This window comes from Pongo abelii, chromosome 7 (genome assembly GCF_028885655.2).
Source record: "Pongo abelii isolate AG06213 chromosome 7, NHGRI_mPonAbe1-v2.0_pri, whole genome shotgun sequence".
Classification (NCBI taxonomy): domain Eukaryota; kingdom Metazoa; phylum Chordata; class Mammalia; order Primates; family Hominidae; genus Pongo; species Pongo abelii.
Genome location: NC_071992.2, coordinates 134,911,787 through 134,938,133, shown reverse-complemented (window position 1 = coordinate 134,938,133; position 26,347 = coordinate 134,911,787). Strand labels below are relative to the sequence as shown.

The following is a 26,347-nucleotide window of genomic DNA, read 5'->3' as shown; positions in this document are numbered from 1 at the left end:
GGGAGTGGAGGGGTGGTTGCTGCAAACATGCAGCTTCTGCTACTTGCTGTGCCATGAGTAATAGAGTCTTTTTCTCTGACCCTGGAGTCTCATGTTGTCTGCCAGCCACTATAAAATGGTAACAGGCTAGCATGTTTGTGTGAAAATAGGATAAAATCTCACATCCTTCACAATTTTTTTTTTTTTGAGACAGAGTCTCTCTCTGTCGCCCAGGCTGGAGTGCAGTGGCGCGATCTCGGCTCACTGCAATCTCCGCCCTCCGGGTTCACGCCATTCTGCCTCAGCCTCTCGAGTAGCTGGGACTACTGGTGCCTGCCACCATGCCTGGCTAATTTTTTGTGTTTTTAGTAGAGATGGGATTTCACCATGTTAGCCATGTTGGTCTCAATCTCCTGACCTTGTGATCCTCCTGCCTTGGCCACTTTCCGAATTCTGGTTACTCTGGCTTTGTTTCCATTTTTGGAAAGTGTCATGTTCCTGGCCACACATCCCTTCTTTATAGAGTGTTCCTTTGCCCTCCTTGTCAAGTTAGTACTTATTCATCCTGAAGATCTCAAGTATCACTTCCTTAGAAAGCCTTCCAGAGCCTTTTCCCCATAAGCATAAGGCACCCACCCACCCCTCACAGTGTACCTTTAGCTTATAACATCAATCACAGTGCAATAGGATGATAAATAGAAATTTCCTCACGTTTTCAGTTTTCAAATGAGGCCCTGAAGTTTAACACAATAGATGATGAATGTCCTATATATTGTAAAGCGAAGTGCTAGGCATGTAACCTAAGGACTTGCTTAGAATAATCAAAATTGGCTCATCCAACTCCTGCCTATATAAATAAAGCCATGGTCTTCATCTAAAAGAAGACAAATATTTATTTGACAGGAATTTGCAGATGAGCTGTAGAGAATGTGGGATGTTTTCCCTGTTCTGTCCTTTTCTTTGCTCTCTGTCTCTGGCCAGGTGAAAGGTCCCCAAGAGAAACTTTCACAGAAATTGGGATTGTTTAAATAGAGGAAATCACCAGCCAGCTCCCTCGTTAGTTGCTTACTTGGCAGTAGAAAGTAGAACTCGTCTCATGCTGCTGCTTAATGGAGCCCGTGTGTTCTTGCATAAGCCTTACATGTGTTTTCTGAAGTCAAAGAAAGAAAGTCAAAGATCTGAGCCTGATTCTTCTGGAGAAGCCTGAATGAGAAGTTAGCTGAAGCTTTCCCTGGAACAAAATGATAAAGGAAGATAGCAACAGAAGAGGCTTGAATGCCTAATATTTGGAAGGACAAGTATGCGTAATATCGTTCCAAGGGTCAAGCGGATGTGGTTGAAGTTAGGCAGGCAAGAATGTTATTAAAATAACTTGTTCCACAGGGCTACCTACTGAACCATGGGGATACAAGAGGAAGTCTACTAGGAAGAAGATGTTATAGAGCAGTCTACAGAGAGGGAAGGAATTAAAAGAAGCATGCTGCCAAGGACAAGATAGAGGAGAGGAGAGAGGGGAGCAAGGAGAATGAAAGAGCACATCCCTTCCCCACTGCTGGTCTGGGGAGTCACAGGTCTGGTCCAAGCTGGATAAAGAGAAAAAAAACTTTTAACTGAAGAGGGTAAAGTTTTTATTGAGATTAGTATAGACTTCTTAATACCTGAAAACAGACTTTTAAAAATGCCTAGATGTTATACAAAAAGTTTTGAGCAATAAGGAAAAAAAATATAAGGCAAGATCAAATAGATAAGAAAGGAAGAAATAAAGCATCCCTATTTGCATATGACATGATTGTCTGCGCAGAAAATTTTGAGAAATCTACAAAAAATCTCTTAGAACTAGGTGAGTTTAGCAAAGTTGCAAGAGACAAGATTATACAGAAATCATTTGTATTTCAATATAGTAACAATGAAAATGTGGAAAAACTTAAAAACAATAAGATTTACAAATGCTCTAATGAAAATTAAATTCTTAGGTATATACTTAACAAATGATGTGCAGAATCTGAAAGCTAAAATGTATTTAATACAAAACTCTGATTAAATAAATCAATAATCTAAATAAATGAGGAGACATACTGTGTTTATGGATTGGAAGACTCAACATGGTAAAGATATCATTTCTCCCCATATTGATCTATAAGTTTAGTATAATTCCTATCAAAATCTCAGCAGGTTTTTTAGACAAAATCTATGTAGACATATATCTATATCTACGTAGACATATACAATTTTATTCTAAACTTTACATGGCAAGGCACATGTCATCGAACAGCTAAAACAATCTTGACAAGAAGAATAAAGTTGGAGGAATTGCTCTACCTGATAAGACTTATTATAAGCTACAGTAATCCAGACAGTGTGGCATCAGCAGACAGAAAGACTCATTGATCAATGAAATAGAACAGGGATTTCAGAAATAGACTACACAAATATGCTTAGCTGATTTTAGACAAAGACGCAAAAGAAATACAATAGAGGAAAGATAATCCTTTCTCAATAAATGGTGTTGGAGTAATTGGACGTTCATAAAAACAGACTTCAACCTAACCCTTACATCTTATACAAAAATAAGCTCAAAATGGATCATTGACTTAAAAACTTTTTAGGGGGACATTGGGGATACAAAACCTTCTAGGGCTAGGAAAGAATTCTTAGATTGGACAATAAAAGCACACATACACACACACAAAAGCAGCTGGGTACAGTGGCTCACTGGCTCACACCCATAATCCCAGCACTTTGAGAGGTAGAGGCAGGAGAATTGCTTGAGGCCAGGAGTTCGAGAACAGCCTGAGAAACAGTGAGACTCTGTCTCTACAAAAAATTTTAAAAACAAAAAATATTAGCTGGTGGAATGCACCTGTAATCCATGCGCCTCGGGAGGCTGAGGTGGAAGGATCATGTGAGACCAGGAGTTTGAGGCTGCAGTGAGCTATGATCATGCCACTACACTACAGTGTGAGCAACAGAGTGATATTCTATCTCTAATGATGATGATGATGATGAGGATGATGATGAAGGAGGAGGAGAATAATAATTATTTATGAATTGAATCTCATCAAAATCTAAAAATATTAGAACCCACCAAAATTGAAAAAGTTTTCCTCTGAGAAAGCCCACATGAAGAGACTGAAAAGAAAAGCTACAGACTAGGAGAAACTGTTTGCAAACCACATATTCAACAAAGGACTAGTATCTAGAACATACTAACTCTCAAAACTTAACGGTTACAAACCAAACTATCTAATTAGAAAATCAGCAAAATACCTAAATACATATATCAAGGAAGAAGATATAGATGGAAAATAAGCATATGAAAGACATTCAACATTATTAGACACCAGAAAAAATGCAAATCAATACCACAATGAGATATCACTGTATACTTATCTGTTAGCTAAAATTAAAAATAGTGACAGCACTACTTGCTAACAAGAATGAGAAGAAACAAAATTACTTATCCTTTGCTGGTAAGAATGTAAAATGGTACAGCTACTCTAGATACTTTTGCAGTTTCTTAAAAAACTAAATATGCATTTACCATACCACTCAGCAACTGCACTCTTAGATATTTATCCCAGATAAATAAAAATTGTGTTCACATAAAACTAGTACACAAATGTTTATTACACTTTAATTTGTAATGAGAAAAAAAACTAGAAATGGTCTTGATGTCTTCCATAGGTGAATGGCAAAGCAATCTGTGGTATATCTGAACTGTGAATGTTACTCAGTGTAATGCCTACATAACATCACTGAATTTCCACCCTGCGCTAACTCTGCTTATCTTTAAGAAAAATTGGAAAAATGTTCCATTTGTAACCAGACCAGCTAAGACTGGTTAAAATCAAGATACCCAGATAGCTGACCAACAACTTCAAAAAGACTCTAGGCTTCATTATTATCTCATTTCCATTCTAAATGACACTCCAGCAATGCCATAACAGTTGATAACTGTCATGACAACAATCCTAAAAGAAGCGATAAAAAGGTAAAAAGGAAGGTGACACTCTGGTTCCAGAGAAGTTCACTGCTCATTTTCAGAAAATACATGAATATTCCTACCTGACTTTTGATGTCCAATCCCTTCATTAGAGAAATCCTGTATTTTAGCCCTGTCTCCCCTCGCTAGTCCAGAAGTTGATTTGTGAGCCACACTCCTGTTTCTCCACTTCCTTGGCCATGGAATAAAGCTTGCTCTCTACGTGATCCTCACTTTCAGTTTCACGTATTGGCTCTGGGACGCTGAACGGGAAAGAGCCCATCTTCTGGGCTACCGAGTTTAGAGGTAGCATGAACACTACTCAGCAATAAAAAGGAACAAACTATTGAAAAGAATCAACTTGGATAAATTTCCATAGAATTATGCTGAGTAAAAAAAGCCAATCCCAAAAGATTACACATTGTATTATTCCATTTATATAATATTTTCAAAATGACAAAATTTCTAGAAATGAAGAACAGGTTAGTGGTTTCAAGGAGTTAGGGATGGAGGTGAGAAACAGGGAGGGAGGTATATGTTGTTATCAATGAGTGACACAAAAAATATCCTTGTGATGATTAAACTGTTCAGTATCTTGACTATGGTGGTATATACATGAACCTATACATATGACAAAATTACGTGGAACTAAATACACGAATATGCACACATGGACATACAAATGAACGTAAGTAAAACTGGAGAAATATGAATAGAATTAGTGGATTTTATCAATGTCAATATCCTGGTTGTGATCATGTTTTGTAGTTTTGTCAAATGTTCCCATGGGGTAAAATGGGTAAGGAGTACATGGGCTCTCTCTGTATTTTTTCTTTAAACTATACATAATTCTAACATTATCTCAATAAAAATTTCAATTAAAGACACATGGGACATGCCAAAGATTCCATATTTGGGTAAGAAAGGCAATTTACCAAAGTGGGTGTAAAGGCAAAAATGAAAAAGATTGATCACTTCCAGTTTATACCACCTCAAGTTTAACCAGTAGCATACACTCTTACAATACTACATCATTTCACACTTAGTTTTATGTGTTTTGGTGGATATTTGTTGCCTTATTGTACTGTAAGCCTCTTCATAGCTGGATCATATCTTGATTGCTCATTATTTTAGCTCTAGATCCTGACAGTTATTAAGTAATCAAATAGTATTCAATAAATTAACAAAGGAAGTTTTAAAAAATAATGTTAAAGAAACAGAACTTAACAATCATTAATACAATATATTAAGCAGCAATAATGCCAAAAAAAAAAGTGCCAGGACAACAGTGAAGTAAGTGCTTCCAGGTGTCAGGCTGGTGAAGGTTCATGTTCTTCCTCTGGCACATGTCTCAAAGGTGAACAGGAAAGTTATGTGATTTTCTATGCTTCAAATTCCTCAACTGCAATATGAAGGTGTTAATAGCATCCATCCTACAGGGTTGCTATGAGAACTGAAATTTTATAGGTAAAGCAAAATAGTTGGAACATAGCAGTTGCTCAATAAATGCTGTTTCCTCTACTAAAATTATTGTTACCACTGCCAAAACTCATGTCACAAAACCAATTGCGCCAATTGAGGAACAACAATTGTTACAAAAAGACACTGGCCAGAGGGCCAAATAAAGAAAATAATGAAAGAAACTTTTTACATGTTTTTCAATAGTAATAGTGTTCTATAAGTGCATTTTTCTAAAGAGAGATAAAATTAATAAAAATTAATAAAATCACTTTAAACATCTCATATTTACAAGATATACTACATTCTAGGGCATAAAATATGCCTTAACAAATTTTTAAAAAATAAAAATTACACAAGATATGTAAGAACATCCCCCAATAGAATTAAACTAGAAATCAATAATACAAAGCTGAAAAATCACCCAAATATCTGGGTGTTAAACAACACAATTCCAAATGACCCATAGGCTAAAGAATAAGTAAAAAGAGAAATATAAAAATATTTGGAACTAAAAGAAAATGAAAACACAACTCACCAAAAACTGGGATTCAGTGAAAGCAGAGCCTAAAGGGAAATTTATAACATCCAATGCATATATTAGAATGAAAGAAAGATCTAAAATTAAATCTAAGCTTGCACCCTAGAAAACTAGAGAAGGAAGAATGTAAGCCCAAAGCAAACAAGAAAGAAATAATAAAAAGTAGGATCAATGAAATTGAAAACAGGAAAACAGTAGAGAACATCAATAAAACCTAAAGGTAGTTCTGTGAGATCAATATAATGAATAAGCTTCTAGCCTTAATCAGGAAAAAGGAGGAAAGATACAAATTTATCAGTATCAGAGATGAAAGAAAGACATCACTACTGATACCATGGATATTAAAAGGAAAATAAAGAAATACAATGATCAACTTTATGTTCACAAATTTGATAACTTAGATTAAATGTAACTATTCCTTGAAAAATACAAACTATTAAAACTCACACAGATTAAACAGACAATCTGAATAGGCCTCTATCTATTAAATAAATTGAATCAATAATCAATAACCTTCCAAAAAAAAAAAAAAAGGAAAACACCAAGCCCAGATGGTTTCGCTTGTGAATGCTATCAAACATTTAATCAATATATGATACCAGTTCTCCACAATATCTTTCAGAACATCGACGTGGATAGAACACTTCCCAACTTATTCTATGAGGCTAGCACTACTGCAATACAGAACCAGCTAAAAGCATTACAAGAAAGGAAACCTAAAAACCAATATCTCTCATGAATAGATACAAAAATCCTCAACAGAATATTAGCAAAGAAAATCTAATGATATACAAAAAGAAGTACACCACAACCAAGTGTAAATATGCAAGGCTGGTTCAACATTCAAAAATCAATTGATGTAATCTGCCACAATGGACAAAAATAGAAAAATAATATGATATATCAATATACGAGACAAAGAATTTGGTGAAACCCAACACCCATTCATGATAACATCCCTCAGCAAGCTAAGAATAAGAGAAACTTTCTTATCTTGATAAAAAAAATTTATTAAAAACCTATAGCTAATATCATACGTAATGGTGAGTATTTTCCCCCTAAGAAGGGGAACAAAGCAATGATATCCTCTCTTCCGTATCCTACTATACGTAACACTGGAAGTCCTAGCTAGTGCAATAAGACAAGAAAAGAAGACAAATAGTATACAGATTTTAAAGGAGGAAATAAACCTGCCCTTATTCTCAGATGACATGATTGTCTATGTAGAGAAACCCGAAGAATACACAAAAGGACTCCTCAGACTAACAAGCAAGTTTAGCAAGGTCACAAGAAACAGGATTAATACACAAAAGCTAATTGCTTCCCTGTGTATCAGCAGTGACCAATTGGAATTGGAACTTTTCAAAAATACACATTATTTACAATGCACCAAAAAAATGAAATACAGCTGTGTCCATTGGTGTATCAGAGGGATTGGTTCCAGGATCACCATGGATACCAAAATCCATGCATACTCAAGTCTTGCCATTTTCCCTGTGAAACCTGGTAATGCAAAAATTCAGCCCTTTACATATGCAGGTTTCATTCCTCATGAATACTGATCTGCATCTGGTTGCGAAAAATGAATATAAGTGGACCTGTGCAGTTCAAACTCATGTTATTCAAGAGTTAACTGTACGTAGGTTTAAATTTAACACATTAACAGGGTATATATGTGGAAAATTATAATTTTTTTTTTGTTTTTTGAAAGAATATAAATCTGCTATACTGTTTCACTCTTCTGTACTCACCAATTTAGTTTCTCTGCTTCCTTTCTCTTTGTTCACACTTTCAAGTTTCATAGTTTTCAAAGTTTCATAGAGTCATCCCCTCTATGAAACACTTCATGAAATTTCAGGCCATTCTGTAGAATTGACCACTCCTGCTTTTGTGCTCCATTGAACCCAGTGTATGTTTCTATCATGGCATATAAATCATTGAATGCATTTAGTTGTTTAAATATATTTATCATTTTACTAGTCAATAAATTATTTTTAAAAATGTATTTTTTATCTTAAGATAGATCATTTTCTTTTTATTTTTAAATTGACAAATAAAAATTATGTATATTTTGGTGTACAACATAATGTTTTGAAATATGTATATATTGTGAAATGCCTAAATCAAGCTAATTAACATATTACCTCACATATTTATCATTTTTGTGGTGAGAACACTTAAAATCTACTCTCTTTGCAATTTTCAAGCATATAATACATTGTTAACCATAGTCACCATGTTGTGCTATAGATCTCTTGAAATTATTCCTCCTGTCTAACTGACATATTGTACTCCTTGACCAACATCTTTGCAACTCTGCTGGTTCCCCACACCAGCCCCAGATAACCACCATTCTACTGTATGCTTCCATTAATTTGACTTTTGGGATTCTACATATAAGTGAGATCATGCAGTATTTGTCTTTCTGTGCCTGGTTCATTTCACTTAATGTAATGTTCTCTAGGCGAACCCACGTTGTCACAAATGACAGGATTTTATTCTCTTTTAAGGTTGAATAGTATTCCATAGTGGATATATGCCACATTTTCTTTACGTATCCTTTGTTGATGAACACCTAAGTTGATTCCATATCTCTGCTACTAGAAATAGTGCTGCAATTAATACAGGAGTGAAGACATCTCTTTGATACACTGATTTCATTTCCTTTGGCTGTATATACTCATTAGTGAAATTGATGGATCATGTAGTAGCACTATTTTTAACTTTTGAGAAAATTCCATACTATTTCCCATAATGGTTATACTAATTTACATTTTCATTTTCACTAACAGTGCAGAAGAGCTCTCTTTTCCACACATCCTCTCTTTTCTCCACAACTGTTATAATTTTACTTGTAAACAGAATTATACAGAATTTTTAAATTCTGATGAAAGAAAATCTAAATAAATATTTTCCATGTTCATAAAGTGGAAAACTTAATATTGTTTAGATGATAATACCTCATAAATCAATCTATAGATTTCATGAAAATCCTATTAAAATCCAAGCAACTTATTTTATAGGTGTTAACAAAATGATTTAAAGTTTATATGGAAATGTGAAAGACCTAGAATAGCCAACACAATATTGAAGAACAACAGTGAAGGACGCATCCTTGCTGATTTCAAGTCTTACCATAAAACTTCAGTAATCAAGACAATGAGGTATTGACTAAACAATAGACATAAGTTACTGGAACAAAACAGCTCAGAAAGAGACTCACACAAATATAGTCAACTGCTATTTGTAAAAGGAGCAAAGGCAATACAGTGGAGAAAAGGATCATCTGTTCAACAAATGGTGCTGGAGAAACTGGATGTCCAAGATCAGAGAGTTGTAGATGTGTGGTATTATTTCTGAGGGCTCTGTTCTGTTCCATCGGTCTATATCTCTGTTTTGGTACCAGTACCATGCTGTTTTGGTTACTGTAGCCTTGTAGTATAGTTTGAAGTCAGGTAGTGTGATGCCTCCAGCTTTGTTCTTTTGGCTTAGGATTGACTTGGCGATGCAGGCTCTTTTTTGGTTCCATATGAACTTTAAAGTAGTTTTTTCCAATTCTGTGAAGAAAGTCATTTGTAGCTTGATGGGGATGGCATTGAATGTATAAATTACATTGGGCAGTATGGCCATTTTCACGATATTGATTCTTCCTATCCATGAGCATGGAATGTTCTTCCATTTGTTTGTGTCCTCTTTTGTTTTGTAGAGCAGTGGTTTGTAGTTCTCCTCGAAGAGGTCCTTCACATCCCTCATAAGTTGGATTCCTAGGTATTTTATTCTCTTTAAAGCAATTGTGAATGGGAGTTCACTCATGATTTGGCTCTCTGTTTGTCTGTTATTGGTGTATAAGAATGCTTGTGATTTTTGCACATCGATTTTGTATCCTGAGACGTTGCTGAAGTCACTTATCAGCTTAAGGAGATTTTGGGCTGAGATGATGGGGTTTTCTAGATATACAATCATGTCATCTGCAAACAGGGACAATTTGACTTCCTCTTTTCCTAATTGAATATCCTTTATTTCTTTCTCCTGCCTGATTGCCCTGGCCAGAACTTCCAACACTATGTTGAATAGGAGTGGTGAGAAAGGGCATCCCTGTCTTGTGCCAGTTTTCAAAGGGAATGCTTCCTGTTTTTGCCCATTCAGTATGATATTGGCTGTGGGTTTGTCATAAATAGCTCTTATTATTTTGAGATATGTCCCATCGATTTATTGAGAGTTTTTAGCATGAAGGGCTGTTGAATTTTATCAAAGGCCTTTTCTGCATCTATGGAGATAATCATGTGGTTTCTGTTGTTGGTTCTGTTTATATGCTGGATTACATTTATTGATTTGCGTATGTTGAACCAGCCTTGCATCCCAGGGATGAAGCCCACTTGATCATGGTGGATAAGCTTTTTGACAAACCTGACAAAAACAAGAAATGAGGAAAGGATTCCCTATTTAACAAATGGTGCTGGGAAAACTGGCTAGCCATATGTAGAAAGCTGAAATGGGATCCCTTCCTTACACCTTATACAAAAATTAATTCAAGATGGATTGAAGACTTACATGTTAGACCTAAAACCTTAAAAACCCTAGAAGAAAACCTAGGCAATACCATTCAGGACATAGGCATGGGGAAGGACTTCATGTCTAAAACACTAAAAGCAATGGCAACAAAAGCCAAAATTGATAAATGGGATCTAATTAAACTAAAGAGCTTCCACACAGCAAAAGAAACTACCATCAGAGTGAACAGGCAACCCACAGAATGGGAGAAAATTTTTGCAATCTACTCATCTGACAAAGGGCTAATATCCAGAATCTACAAAAAACTCCAACAAATTTACAAGAAAAAAACAAAAAACCCCATCAACAAGTGGGCAAAGGATATGAACAGACACTTCTCAAAAGAAGACGTTCATGAAGCCAAAAGACACATGAAAAAAATGCTCATCATCACTGGCCATCAGAGAAATGCAAATCAAAACCACAGTGAGATACCATCTCACACCAGTTAGAATGGCGATCATTAAAAAGTCAGGAAACAACAGGTGCTGGAGAGGATGTGGAGAAATAGGAACACTTTTACACTGTTGGTGGGACTGTAAACTGGTTCAACCATTGTGGAAGTCAGTGTGGGGATTCCTCAGGGATCTAGAACTAGAAATACCATTTGACCCAGCCATCCCATTACTGGGTATATACCCAAAGGATTATAAATCATGCTGCTATAAAGACACACGCACACGTATGTTTATTGCGGCACTATTCACAATAGCAAAGACCTGAAACTAATCCAAAAGTCCAACAATGATAGACTGGATTAAGAAAATGTGGCACATATACACCATGGAATACTATGCAGCCATAAAAAATGATGAGTTCATGTCCTTTGTAGGGACATGGATGAAGCTGGAAACCATCATTCTGAGCAAACTATCGCAAGGACAAAAAACCAAACATCGCATGTTCTCACTTATAGGTGGGAATTGAACAATGAAAACATTTGGACACAGGAAGGGGGACATCACACACCGGGGCCTGTTGTGTGGTGGGGGGAGGGGGGAGGGATAGCATTAGAAGATATACCTAATGTAAATGACAAGTTAATGGGTGCAGCACACCAACATGGCGAATGTATACATATGTAACAAACCTGCACGTTGTGCACATGTACCCTAGAACTGAAAGTATAATAATAAATAAAGTATATAAGATAAAAAAAAATAAGAAATTGGATGTCCATAGGCCAAAAAAAAAAGAGAGAGAAACATAAAAGAAAACACCTAGACACCAATTCAAAATGGATTTACATGTTACATGTAAAATGCAAAACCATAAAACTCCTAGAAAAGAGCAAAGCAGAAAATCTATATGAACTTGTGTTTGGTGGTGAGTTTTTAGATGCAATACCAAAAGCATAATCCATTAAAAAATTGATAAGTTATACTTTATTAAAAATAAAAGCATGTGCTCTCGAAGACACAGTTAAGAGAATGAATAGGCAAGCTGCAGACCAGAAGGAAATATTTGTAAAATACATATCTGACAAGGAACTTATATCCAAAATATACAAAGAAATCTTAAAATTCAACAATAAGGGAACAACTCAATTTTTCAAACTGGGCAAGAGCAGATATCTCACCAATGAAGATATACAGAAGACAGGTAACCCTATGAAAAGGTGCTCAACATCATTTTGTTAGGGAATTTCAAATTAAAATATTTGTAACTTTATAATGGAGAAAACTGACAAACACTACCTCAGCCACATAATCAAGGTCAACATCAATAACAATGTCAGACTGATAGCATGTACACTAACCCAAGTCCAATCATGAGAAAACATCAGATAAATCCCAAATGAAGACATTCTACCAAATACCTGACCAGTACTTCTCAAAACTGTCAAGGCCATCAAAATCAAGGAGTCGAAAAATTTGTCAGCCAAGAGGAACCTGAAGAGTCATGTCAACTAAATGTAGTGCTGAACCCTGAACAGATCTTGGAATAGAAAAAAGAACATTCAGTAAAAGCTAAGGAAATCTAAATAAAGTATGGACTTCAGTAAACAATAATATGTTGATATTATTAATTGCAGCAAATGTACCATACAAATGTTAGACGCTAATAATAGAGGAACGGGGTGTGGGATACATGGGAATTCTCTGTACCTTCTTCGCAATTTTCCTGTAAATTTAAAACTGTTCTTTAAAAAGTTTTTCTCAAAGGCTTGTTGAATGGATATGGAGTTTTTGTTTTGTAAGATGAAGAGTTCTAGAATCCTGTTTTACAACAATGTGGATATGGTTACTGATTTACACACTGAAAAATAGTTGAGATGGTAAATTTTCTGTTGTTTTCCTCCACAATTAAAAATAAAATATTTTTAAGTCTCATTTTTACTTTTAGCAACGTGAGTTTCTCAGCCTCTTCAATTAACATTAAATACTAATTATTATTATAACATACTAATTATTAGTATACCTTATGGCATGAATAAAATGCTTTATGTATGTAGGCACTGTGCTAAGTGTTTCACAAAAACTTGATGGAATCTTTACAACAACTCCATTAGGTGAGTACTATTATTATGTTTCCCATGTTACAAGAGGTAACTATGAAGCTCAAAGAATTGAAGTCAATTGCTGTGGTCACATTGCTAGTAAGTGCTTTTAATTCCCAGAGCAATCTGCCTCCAACACTCCATATTCACAACTACTTTGTTATATTAGCAAATTTCCCTTGCAGCAGGAAGGTATCAGAACCCCAAGGTATTAAGACAAAAAAAAATCCAACAACAAATACATTTAAAAAAACACAAGGGCGAACAAATAAATAAATGCTCAGCTAGCAGAGCAGCCAGTCACTTAAGTAAAGTGGCTTTCCGTTTCTATGCATTTCCCATAGCAGCTTTGTACCATTGATGGCTAGTCTCCAATTGGAATCCCATTACCATCAATAGTGGCTGTTGTGATGTAATCTATGCTCCCTATCACTCACTAATATTCATTTATGAAAACTGGGAGGAAAAAATATGCCATACCTTACAGACCCAAAAACTAAGGGTTGCACATTTCGACAAAAGTTGCATTTGTAGGAAAATTAAACTCCAAAACTCCATCATAAATGTCAATTCTTTTAGAGGGAGGAAGAATCTTTGAATAAAGAAGGGAAGTAATGTTGCTAAGAAACAGGTTAATCTTGCATTTTGTTAAAATAAAATAAATAAAAAGACCTGCATGTTACCCTTCTGTTTACAAAGCCCCTTGCACATGTCAGGCATGGGCTGTGACTGATGGAAAAGCAATCTCTCTGTTTGTGAAATCTCACATTTCTCTCCTGGAATTTAAAAGAGGTAGAAAGCTCATATGAGGCTAAACTGGATAGTTCCTTGGAAATTAAAGTTGGAAAACTTTGAGGAAAAATGTTCCAAGCTCCATCTGATCTAAAAATCAGCACCAATGCTTTACCTTTAATGTGGAAAATCATAAATAGCCAGAATAGATCCCTGTTCAGGATGGAGCAGGCCACGTGAATGGAATGTGGAAAATACATTAATAACTTTGAATTGAAAATGTGAATACATCTTATAACTTTGAAAGTGCTATGAAATGTTAAACCAGGGTTCAAACTCTGTGATTTTTTTCCCCTCCATCAGCTTTCACTAATTTCAGTTTCAAAGACTCTTACATAAAAGGAAGGCACAGTCTCTATTACTAGTGTTCCAGTTTTATAGATATTAGCTTTAACTTATTGATTATGTTGAGTCTTCTCCATCCTTAGTAGTGTTTTATCCTTTGGCTTTCCTATAACTGAGAGAAGTGTGTTAAAATCTCCTACTATTAGTGTGTCTCTACTTGTCATCCCTAGCAGTTTCTGCTTTTTGAAAGTCATTTCTGTGTTACTGGAAGAAAAGATAAGTTTTGAATCATCTTTGTGAATTTCTGCCTGTAGTATTATAAAATATCCTTCTTTATCTATTTTAATATTTTTGGCCTTAATTTATACTCCCCTATAAGAAGACCTCTGATTTTTTCAAAATTTGCAATTGCCTATTCTTTTATTTTTAACCTTCAAAATCACTTAATTTTAGGTATGTCCCTTTTAAATATTATAGAGCAAGGATTTTCTTCTTTGGGCACTCTGAAAATCTTTTCTTTTTTCTTTGTAGTAAGTAAGGTGAGCCTATTTGCATTTGCTGATATGATCTATGTGTTTGGTCCCTGTTCTGTCATAATGTTTTATGATATTTTTTATTGAATATAGAAAGTTGTTCACTATGTGGCCCTTGTTCTTGCCTCCTCCTTTTTTAAGATGCATACTAAAGTATTTGATAGTAAAATGATATTTTACCATTTTACTATAATTTACTTTAAAATACTTCAGCCATAAAAAGTGGTGTTTGCAGGGTGACACATAAAATAAATACAGTAAAATATTGGTGGTTATTCAAGATGGGAATTGGGGTTCATTGTAGGCCCTTCGTTTATGTATGCTTGGAAAAATTTGTTTTTAAAAGTGCTTTGCTTTTTAAACAGTTACAAAAAAGAATTTCATCTGTTTCATCTATTATACAAAGTTTTAATTTTTTAAATTTTCTTTCACAATAAGCCAAGTTACAACTTCATGAACACAGACCTAAAATAATAAACACTTAAAAGCTTCATAAAAAGAAGTGTTAGTCTCTAAATCAAATAAAGATCCTCTCTATTGCCTCAAGCTCTGCACTAAATTATACATACTGTAAATGAGCACAGCTTCTTTTAAACTTATAAGAAACAATTTTGTCTTTGTGAGAGTTTTATAACCACATCCACAGCCTATAAAAAGCCTGTCTTGATGTGGTTCCCATGGTGACAGGACATAATATATGTGTCCATTAAATTTGTAAATGTAATGAAGCGTAATAAAAATCTACTTCAGAAAAATACACTTCTCAGCATATTTTTATTAATTAAAATATTACATTGAGCATTTTTCATGTCTGAATGCCTGACAGCAAATAAAAGCTTTGCCACAGATTAACTGTGACTCTTGAGTTCCATCCAATATTAATTGGTACAAAATAGGAAAGGCATTTTTGCACAGAAAATATTTTGACTGGTGGCCCAGAGTGATTAATGGGTAAACAGTAACGCTTCCTGAACTGTGCATATGCCATTTCAAATGCCACCAGCAAGACCGATTTTGGCATTTGTGTCCACAGGGACAGGAACAGATGAGAAATTAGATGTCTTCAATTCTTGTGGAAGAAGAGAAGTTCCTTACTGGTGATTCCCTACCCCAGCCCTGCTGAGAATGTGAGACTATTTTGCCTGTTGGGAAGGCATAGTATCATAAAAGCAGTTTAAGAAAATCTCATATAAGCTCAGCTATCAACAAAAGCAAAAACCAGCTGAGTACATCGTTGGAAACACATCAGTTGCAAAAAATGAAAAAAGTGAGGGATGGAGAGAAAACCAAGGAGTAATGAGCTACATCACTCTCACATTCCACTTTGAATGGTTAAAATTCTAAGCAGAATAAGAGGAGAGGAGAGCATCTTATTTTCAGAATGGTTACCTAGTTATCTTCAAATGAGGAACAGAAAATTCTCAAGTATATTCAAATATATTCTCTGTGCCTGTCCTCCCAAGTTAAGAATATCTGAATGAGTTTGATATATTTGAAATCACACGAAAAATGTCACTGGAGAGAGAATGCATAGTTTCTTACCCACTCCAAAAATCAAGATGAGCATGAATTTCCTCTCATATATTAAGTTAATCTGAGAGATATTTATCTTTTGAATGATTGTGCCATACTGCAAAGCAATAACTATAAGAGTCTTCACTGTCCTGTTTGTTGTTCCATGAAGAACCTGACCAATTAAACTACATTGAGCTACTACGCAACTGAAGAACAAAGTGCTAAACTTACAGGATTATAAGCCCTCCCAAAGATATTTTTTTAATACTCTTACAGTATTCCTATTACTTAACCATACCTCAAGATCCTGATCACAATTTTGGAATATGGAAAATATCTGAAAATCACTGCTCCCACTGACATAGTGCCATGCTCAAAAATGAAAAGATATGCTTGAGCATGGTATTTATAATGGACCCATCATTCAGGGCAGAATATCAACATTATATTACTACTTAATGGTACAGATTTGCCTTGCTGTTGCAGTGAAAAAGTAAGCAATGGCAATTCACAAATATTTGGAAGTTCCCCAAAGAAAACTTTTCTTCCTTACTGGCTCAGAAGGCTTTTTGAAAATAGGGAACTCTAGGAGTGCACATATTTTGAGGCAAAAATAGAAAGCAAAAGAAGTGAAGAAACCAAAAGCCTTCCAAATCTGGAGGTTCCTGGGGTGTTGAGCTCAGATCTTGCCAGCAGCTCCTTGCCAGCAGCTCCTTCTCATTTGGTGAGGTGGGGATTTTTAAGCACACTCCTTTTACCCAAGTGGAGTGTTTCTGTACTAAAATACATAAGAGGACTCTTTAAGAGTTAGCACTCTAGTCAGGGTTCCTTGATTCTTAACACTTACACTCCAGCATCTGTCCATCCCAGGGTTTCTCAGGTACACTGCTAGCTCCTGATCCTTCATTTCACATTGAAGCACTCATCAGACTATCTCTAATGATCTGCTCTTCCATGCCACTGGCCTGCCCATCGGACTGTGAGCCCCTTGATGGAAGGAAATGAATCTTGCTATTTTCAGCATTTCACCCTTAGTGACTGCTTAACACAGAAATGTTGATTTATGTGGATGGAAAAAGTCTTGATCTATTTGTAAACTACTATATACATATGAATACTGATTTTGTCAAATACATAACGGCACCCTTCATCCTTTGCAACTCAAGATCACATTATCTGGATAGTAGACAAATAAGGTTGTATTTCTTTGTTTTCTGCCCTTTTTTGACTATCTAAAATATTACTGAATTGTTAAAGTGTGAATACAGAAAAAGAGAATATATATATATAGTGTATATGTGTGTGTGTATATGTATGTGTGTGTGTGTATATATATATATACTGTGTGTGTATATATATATATACTGTGTGTGTATATATATATATATATATATATACTGTGTGTGTGTATATATATATATATACTGTGTGTGTATACATATATATACACTGTGTATATATATACTGAGTCACTGCCTCTGCCTAATTTTACCCATTTATTTATTTATTCATTGTATTTTTTTAACATCTATGAAGTGTTAGGCTTTATCTTAGACATTGAGCAAGGAGTAGTGAACAAAGTAGAAATGCCCTTTTCACTCAAGAAGCTTACATTCTGCTGTGCTTGAGAAAAGACAATAAACCAGTAGACAAATAAAGGTACCAGGTAATCTCAGGTTGTAAAACATGCAAATAAACAAAGCAAACTATATGATATAATAAAGTGACTAGAAGAAGGGAGAGGCTGTGTTAATAAGTGCAAGAAAGGCCTCTTTGAGGGGTGGCTTTGATCACAGCAAATTTAGAAGAGTGAAGGAGAGAAGGGGGTAGCCAATGAGACAGAGTGGGTTAGGGTAAGATCATGGAGGGCTATATAGGTTGCCACAGGAGTTCAGATTTTACTCCAGGGCCACAAGAAGACGTTGGACTATTATAAGCAGGGAAGTGGCAAGACCTTATTCTTAGGAAACACTACTCTGGCTATTGGGTAGACAATGGAATGTGGCCTGCCACAGGTCAAGTGGGGGATCCTACAGGAAGACTGAGCCACGTTTACTCCAGGAGTTCTCAATTAGGGGCGATTTTGCCTCCCAAAGGACATCCGACAATTACTAGGACAATTTTTGGTTGTCCCAACTAGGGAAGAGAGGTGCTACTGGCATCTAGTGGGCACACCCCATAGATGCTGCCAAACGTCCTTCAATGCACATTCATTCAGTGATGCCACAATTGAGAAACCTTGATTTCCTCTACACATATTTGCTCTTTGGCTTCTGGGAAGCATGGTAGGAGCAACAGAAAAAAAAAGTTAAATAAATTCTAAGGGTTGTGTGTTCATACGACATAAAGCAGCAAACTAGAGAAAAACAAAGAGCACAGAGGAAGCTGTAAAGCTAGACTTACAGTCACCCCAAACAAGGAGTCATCTACTAGTGTCACCTGTTGTATCAAAAGCAAAGAGGCCTTGCTCTAGAGACTAGCTAAACTCCGTTTAATTTTTTATTGCATCCTCAGCATTGTGACCCCCATAGATGAAGAATAGGGAATTATTTTTTATTTTCCTCTTGTTAAATTAAATAGCACTTGATTTAGATTACTTTGTAGTAACACTTAGAAGTATTTCACAAATAGCACAACTAAGCCTTATAAGTGTCTTCCTTTCAATAAGTTAATAATCTGCTTTCAGACATGTGAATCTTTTATTAATTAGTGATTGACATAGAAAATATTCTTGGTTGTGACATCTGGAACTTGTCTATCAATATGTCTAGAAACAGAGACAGTAACCCACAATGGACACCACAGTCAGAGAGCTTGATCTAGGGTATGCTCATGAAGAGACTGATGCACCAGGATTCCCCCAGCAGGTGATTATGCTAGTCTTAGAGAAGGTTTCACACTCAAAGGGAACCCCTGGGATGCTGCTATTACTCTTTGAAGGACACTTGACTTTCACTGAACATCTGCCTTGCTTAATGTATGTACCCTACTAAACATGCGCACCTGAACTGAATGTTAACCGAGGAAAAAAATGAGTAAGAAACCATTTTGAAAACCCCAGGATCTCTGCTGGTAAGCTAAAATACAACATGGATCCAAAAAAAAAAAGTCTTACTATAGGATTTTAGGGGTTTCCTATTAAAGGGAAGTTTAAGTTTATATTTCCTAAATAGCCACATTCCATAAGAATCAATAAAAAAAAATTAATGGAAAAACAAGATTACATATTTATATAAGAAAATGAAAGTTACACATACTAGAATAAAATAATTCTAACGTGAGACAATATATAGGCAGATAAATATATTCCTTGGAGAGTTGTAAGATGGGTTCCTTCATACACTGATGGAAATTGGGGTTTATAAATTACCAAAACCTTTTACTGAAGTATCCCTGGACACTTTTTTAAAAGTTCGTGTTTTATAGTTTGTTAACTAGTCTTTGAACTTACTTCCATTCTAACCTAGTGAATGATCAAAGAAAAACACAAAGATTTATGAATAAAGCTACTTGTTGTAAGATTACTAATCGTGGTGTGAAATGGTAACAACAGTCAGGAATTGGTTAAATTAAGCAATTTAGTTGACCTAAAATGTAAAACATTAGTAGGTCATTTAAAATCAAGTTTTTCAGAAAAACATTCAAAATACTGTTCACTGGTGCACTCCCGGAGCCTAAAATAGTACCTAGTACATTATGTTAAGCCCTCAACAAATATTTGCGAAGTAAAAGAATATAAGAATATATTGAATCAAAAAGAGTACAAAATCGTTTGTTTCATTATGATCCAAATTCTCTTGAAAAAAGTACACACACACGCACAACAGACACACACACACACACACATGCATACCTACATATATATATACCCCGACTTAGGCCTAGAAAAAGGCCTGGAGGAAAATACACACAATTATTTACAATGCTGATCTTTGGGTGGTAGATTTGTGCATTGTTTTTGTGTCCTTGTTTCTTTATTTTTCAGATCTTCTACAATACCAGTTACTTAAATACAATAAATATTTATCAGTGCTGTAATCAAAAAGAGCTATATTTTTAAGTGGCAAGACAACTGCATACATTAGAAAGGTAAGTCACTATTCTTTTTGGTGACATTTCCCACTTCATTTCTCTATTGGATCTCTTGAGTGTGTATGGGATCAATCAATTAATTTAGTTTAACAAACATTTGTTGGCTGGACATGGTGGCTCATACCTGTAATCCCAACACTTTGGGAGGCCAAGGCAGGAGGATCACTTGAGCTCAGGGGTTTGAGACCAGCCTGGGCAACCTAGTGAAACCCCATCTCTACCCAAAATACAAAAATTAGCCAGATGTGGTGGCACACACCTGTAGTCCCAGCTACTCGGGAGGTTAAGGTGGGAAGATCACTGGAGCCCAGGAGGTTGAGGCTGAAACGAGCCCTGATCACCCCACTGCACTCCAGCCTGTGTGACAGAGTGAGACCATATCTAAAAAAAAATTAAAGTAATAAAAATAATAAAAGAATAAACACTTGTTGATGTATGGGGAGGGGGGCTCATAATAGGAGGACGATGGTGAGGGCGATGATATAAAGGGTGATGGTTGATGTGGAAGGTTTTAGGGGCTCTTTGGTGAATAGTTTTAGGGCGTCGGCAAAGGGTTGTAGTAGTCCGTAGGGGCCTACAATGTTGGGTCCTTTGCGTAGTTGTGTGTAGCCCTGGATTTTTCGTTCGGTTAGCATTAGAAATGCTATGGCGATTAAGATAGATATGATAAGGAGTAGGAGGTTGATTATGGGCATTTTGTTAAGAAGAGGAGTTGAACCTCTGTAAAGCTTTAAATTTTATGCAATTGCCAGGCTCTGCCTAATTTGGGGAGACATAAATGAATAGTATACCTCTTACTATTAAAATATCATGTTATATATTTAATATAAAAATAATACAGTGAAGATACAACTAAAGAAACCTTTTGAGTAGTTGGAGCCAGTGCCATAAAGGAAGTAAGTGGACGTAGGTCATCATGGGAGCGAAGATAGGAGTGCCTTCCCCAACCTGGGAGAGATCAGAAGGAGCAGTTAAAGCCGTGAGGGGAAAACAAGGCGTGCCCAGGATTCCAGAAGCCAAGGGAAGAAACTGAGAGGAGGAGGCCAAGTTGTCATGCTGCCAAAAAATTGAGTAAGACAACACCTGAGACGTGAAGTCAACAGACAGCATGGGTCACTTTGCTTTTGGGTGTGTATTCTTGTCACATCTTCATCTCTACCCAAGGAGAAATGATAAATGGCATGTCTACTGCCTCCTCCAGCCTCAAGGTTAATTTACCATCGCTCAATCTAACTCTCACTTGTGAGTGAACCTCCTTTCTCTTGGTTATACCTTCACAACCTCAATCACTCCATTCTACACTCTTTCCACATCTCATAACTTCCAGCTTTCTTCCCAAAGAAACACATCCCATGATGCTTTAGAGATTTTAAGACATTTGAAGACAGGGAGCTTATAATTTAAGCCGCAGAAGAGGGTCAATTCAAAGGGGATTTAAGTAACGTAAATGGTAACTTTTGAGCAAGTTGGTAGTCCTTCCCTGCTTTTTATCAATTTGGGCACTAAAGATGGATGTTCTTACTGCCAAGTCCTTTGCATTAAAAAATACTGGGTCCAAAGGGAGCAGCCCAGAGCAGAACCTCATTTCCAGTGGGGTTCATGTCAACATACGCTTTACTTAACAGCTACACAGATATAAATATTATCAATGTAAGACCATATGATCAAGAACCGCTTAGTCCATGTTTGTGGTATAATGTCATAGATAAGCAATGCAAGTGGGAATTTTATTTATTTGTTTGTTCATTTGTTTGTTTGTTTATTTAGAGACAGAGCCTTGCTCTGTTGCCCAGGCTGGAGTGCAGGGGTGCAATCTCAGCTCACTGCAACCTCCGCCTCCCGGATTCAATAGATTCTCCTGCCTCAGCCTCCCAAGTAGCTGGGATTACAGGCAACCGCCACCATGCCCAGCTAATTTTTGTGTTTTTAGTAGAGATGTTGTTTTCACCATGTTGGCCAGACTGGTCTCGAACCCCTGGCCTCAGGTGATCCACCCACTTCGGCCTCCCAAAGTGTTGGGATTACAGGCGCGAGCCACTGTGCCCAGCCAGAATTTTATTCTTAAAACACAGAGATCAAGCAACCCTCCTGCTTCAGCCTTCCCAAAATGCTGGAATTACAGGTGTGAGATCCCATACTGGGCCTACCGTTATCTTTAATGTGTCCAGGAGAATTAGATTTCTCCAAAAGGATGATAAGATATGTCACACTTTTCAAGTTTATTGGACCACAGAATCTCTTTGCATAGAGTAATTTTCAGGTCTAGGGGTTTCTTTAGAGAACATAGCCTTAAAAATCATCAAAGCATATTAGAAGAAATTGCTAATTTTGGTTTAGATGAGATTTTAGAACAGCTGTCTTCAACTGTGGCTGCATATTAGAATTACCTACAAAACTTTAAAATCCCAATCCCAAACCATACCTCAGACCAATTAAATCGAATGCCTCAGGCTAGGACACAAACCTCAGTATTTTTAAGCTCCCAAGGGGGTTCCAATGGGCAGTATAATTGCAAGCCAGTGCCATCGAGTCTCCCACCAAGGCAGGAAGCTCTTTTTCAGGATCCTTGATATCTTGTGTTAGCTCTTCAATTATGGGGAAACTTGATGCTCCCATGAGATAGTAAAACATTCCTCTGCTATGTTTAACACAAAATGAAGCACTTTGTGTCTAAGATTGCATTTATCTCAATAATATCTGATATTGCTAAAACTGTAGAGCACATGCTACATTCCTATCTTCCATCAAAAAATAAATGGCCAATATTTTTTCCTTAGTTGTTTGAACATAGTGTTCCCAATAAAATTCACACACAGAGAAAAAAACAAGCTTCAAATGTATTAATAAGGTTCTAGCAGCAAATATTGAAAAGTAGATATCTAGACAGAGAATGCAGAATATTAACTGTGACATGTAATATTTAAGGGCAGAAAATTTTTATTAATATTTATATACCTAATATGTACAATCTAGAAATCTAAATAGCAGAGATGCTTTTTGCATTATGCAGACATAGGCCCAGTAAATCTAACCAGCCTCGTGGGTACAAAGGAAGACTATCTTAAAGGTAGACACTGACACCAAAGATTTTGCCAATCCGCATTGGTAGGAGCTTTAATTAACTTTACTTACAGTTCTCCCAAGTATTACTTTGCTTCTTCTCAGTAAATTCTTTGGAACCCATGTTCTGTTAACGCACTGCTTTCAGTTGAATAGTTAAAATGAAAATACTTGAACTCCAGCAACTCTAGTCGTACAACCAACCAGTCAAAATCCTGGGACCTAGAAAAGACAAAGCACTGACTGAATCCACCAAAAACCAATTTCTCAAGTGACACCTCAAAAAGCAGTGCTCGGCTGGGCATGGTGGCTCACGCCTGTAATCCCAGCACTTTGGGAGGCCGAGGCAGGCAGTCACTTGAGATCAGGAATTCAAGACCAGCCTGGCCAACATGGCAAAACCCCATCTCTACTAAAAATACAAAAATTAGGCGGGTGTGGTGGTACATGCCTGTAACCCCATCTACTCGGGAGGTTGAGGCAGAAGAATCAGAGGCAGAGGTTGCAGTGAGCCAAGATTGCACCATTGCACTCCAGCCTGGGCAAGAGAGTGAGTCACTGTCTCAAAAAAAAAAAAAAAAAGCAGTGTTCATGATTTGAGGTGATTTGATATGTTATAGGTCATCTTGTTAAAATGCATAATAATTTAGTCTGTTGCTACTCATGGATTTCATGTAAAATTCTCGTCAAACAAACAAAAATACACAGTGCTTTATCTTTAAAATTGAAAAGGCTTATGACAAGGTAGTTGCATTGTTTCTCTGAATTATAAAACTGAGCCCAATTTCAACCTGACTCTAAAATCAGCTATCTGATCTTAGAGTCACTAATCTTTACTTCCTTTGTAATCCAATTTCCTTTATTATTTGCATGGCTAATGATGGTTTTGATTAAGGAATTAGGGATAGAAATGATAATGCTGTATAATTAAGTGTGCAGATTTGGAGCTTTTTGCCTTTAAATGCAGTGTATTCAAAGAGCCAGATCTTGGTACCAGGTAATTTGTCAAATTATGTATTATATTATCAACATATTAGGATAGTAGAGGAGCTAAGAATTTTAGGATTATCCCCTGTCCAACGGTTGGTGATACATAAATATAGAAAATGAATCTAAGATCTTAAAATAAAACTTATTGAATTAAGTATTAGGTTTAATAGCCCCATAAAACATCATTGAAAGAAAAATATTGCAAAGTACATTGCCCGATTTCAATACAGCAATTCATTGAATTTTGTCTCTCTAGAAAAAATAAATATTGCAATTATTTATCATGACAAATTTGAATCTAATTTAAATGATACTCCTACACAAAACTGATAGTTTCTATAAGAATGGAATAATAACTTGGTCTGTTGTTTCTAACACAGTTGATCAGATATTTTGAAACTTTGAAACAAAGATGGCCTTAGGGAATGTTTTGCATTATGCTAAAGAAGAGGAAACACAGAGAAAGAAGCTGAGAGGATAGGAGAAATCTGCTGCTGTGTTTACTCTGGTGGTTGGGCTGCTGTCCTTGCAGAAGAGAGACTAGACCTTCTCTGATGTTTCTGAATGTTAGAGACTGTATAAAGATAAATTGTAGAACAACATAAGGAAATATTTTTTAGTAGAAAAATTATTTCAAGATGGACAACCTCCAAAAGGAAGTTAGCCTCTCATTAAGACAATCAACCCCAGGCTTCATAACCACAGCAAGAATATTGAAGAAGACATCTGGCATCAGAACTAGAGCTCAATTGGCTTACTTCTTTTCAAGTTTTTTCTACCCTGAGATCCTACAATTTTATGTGATTAACTACTGTTAATTGGGGCTTATTGAAAAACAAGGTATTTAGTTTAAATAAATCATTTGAAATATCAGAACTCAGAATCAATCTAAAATAAAAACTTTTAACCCAAGGAGCAGCCACTAAGAGACACAAAAAAAATGAAAAATGTTGTAAAAAATATTTCTTTCTTTTTTTTTTTTTTGAGACAGAGTCTCGCTCTGTTGCCCAGGCTGGAGTGCAGTGGCGTAATCTCGGCTCATTGCAACCTCCACCTCCTGGGTGCAAGCAATTCTCCTGCCTCAGACTCCTGAGTAGCTGGAACTACAGGTGCGTGCCACCATGCCCGGCTAATTTTTTGTATTTTTAGTAGAGACAGGGTGTCACCATGTTAGCCAGGATGGTCTTGATCTCCTGACCTCATGATCTGCCTACCTCGGCCTCCCAAAGTGCTGGGATTACAGGCGTAAGCCACCACACCCAGCCTGTAAAAATATTTTTTATTAAAAATATGTACCTAGGTCAGGCATGGTGGCTCATGCCTATAATCCCAGCAATTTGAGAGGCTGAGGTAGGAGGATCACTTAAGCCCAGGAGAGCACAATCAGCCTGGGCAATATAGTGAGACTCTGTCTCTACAAAAAATAAAAAATTAGCCAGGCATGGTGGCATGTGCCTGTAGTCCCAGCTACTAAGGAAGCTAAGATGGGAGGGTCACTTGAGCTCAGGGGGTGAAGGCTGCAGTGAGCCCTGTTCTCATTGCACTCCAGCCTGGGTGACAAAACAAGGCCCTATCTCTAAAAAAAAAAAAATTAATTAAATATGTACAAATATGGTCATATTTTTCTATATATAGTCATGACTTTTGAAAATCTGTACAAATATGGTCACTTTTTGATAATTCACATTAAAAAATAGAGTACAATATAGTTACATGCTTGTTTTCTCTAGATTGTGTCGTTATAATTTTTATTTTTTGCTTATGTTAATATATTTGTTTTCTAAATAAAGGGCACAGTTAGTTGAGAAATAACAAGTTTTAGTAAACTATTAGAAGTATGTTTTGACATATATGTACATTCATAAAATACAGTTAAAAACTGAGACAAATAATTCTCCATCAAACCTCTCTTTGAGTCAAGCACTATGGCTCACGCCTGTAATCCCAACACCGTGGGAGGCTGAGGTAGGTGGATCACTTGAGGCCAGGAGTCCGAGACCCGCCTGGCCAACATGGTAAAACCCTGTCTCTACTAAAAACAATAAATAAGTAAATAAATACAAAAACTA

General features: G+C 36.2%; 1 long non-coding RNA gene across 1 annotated transcript in view; it reads right to left on the bottom strand.

The window, feature by feature from the left end:
* LOC103891380 (uncharacterized) overlaps nt 1-26,347 on the bottom strand; it is a 102,425-nt gene that overhangs the window by 30,719 nt on the left and 45,359 nt on the right. Inside the window, exon 3 of the long non-coding RNA XR_008509254.1 lies at nt 21,091-21,176. This is a non-coding gene — a long non-coding RNA (uncharacterized LOC103891380). The remainder of the gene's footprint in view (nt 1-21,090; nt 21,177-26,347) is intronic.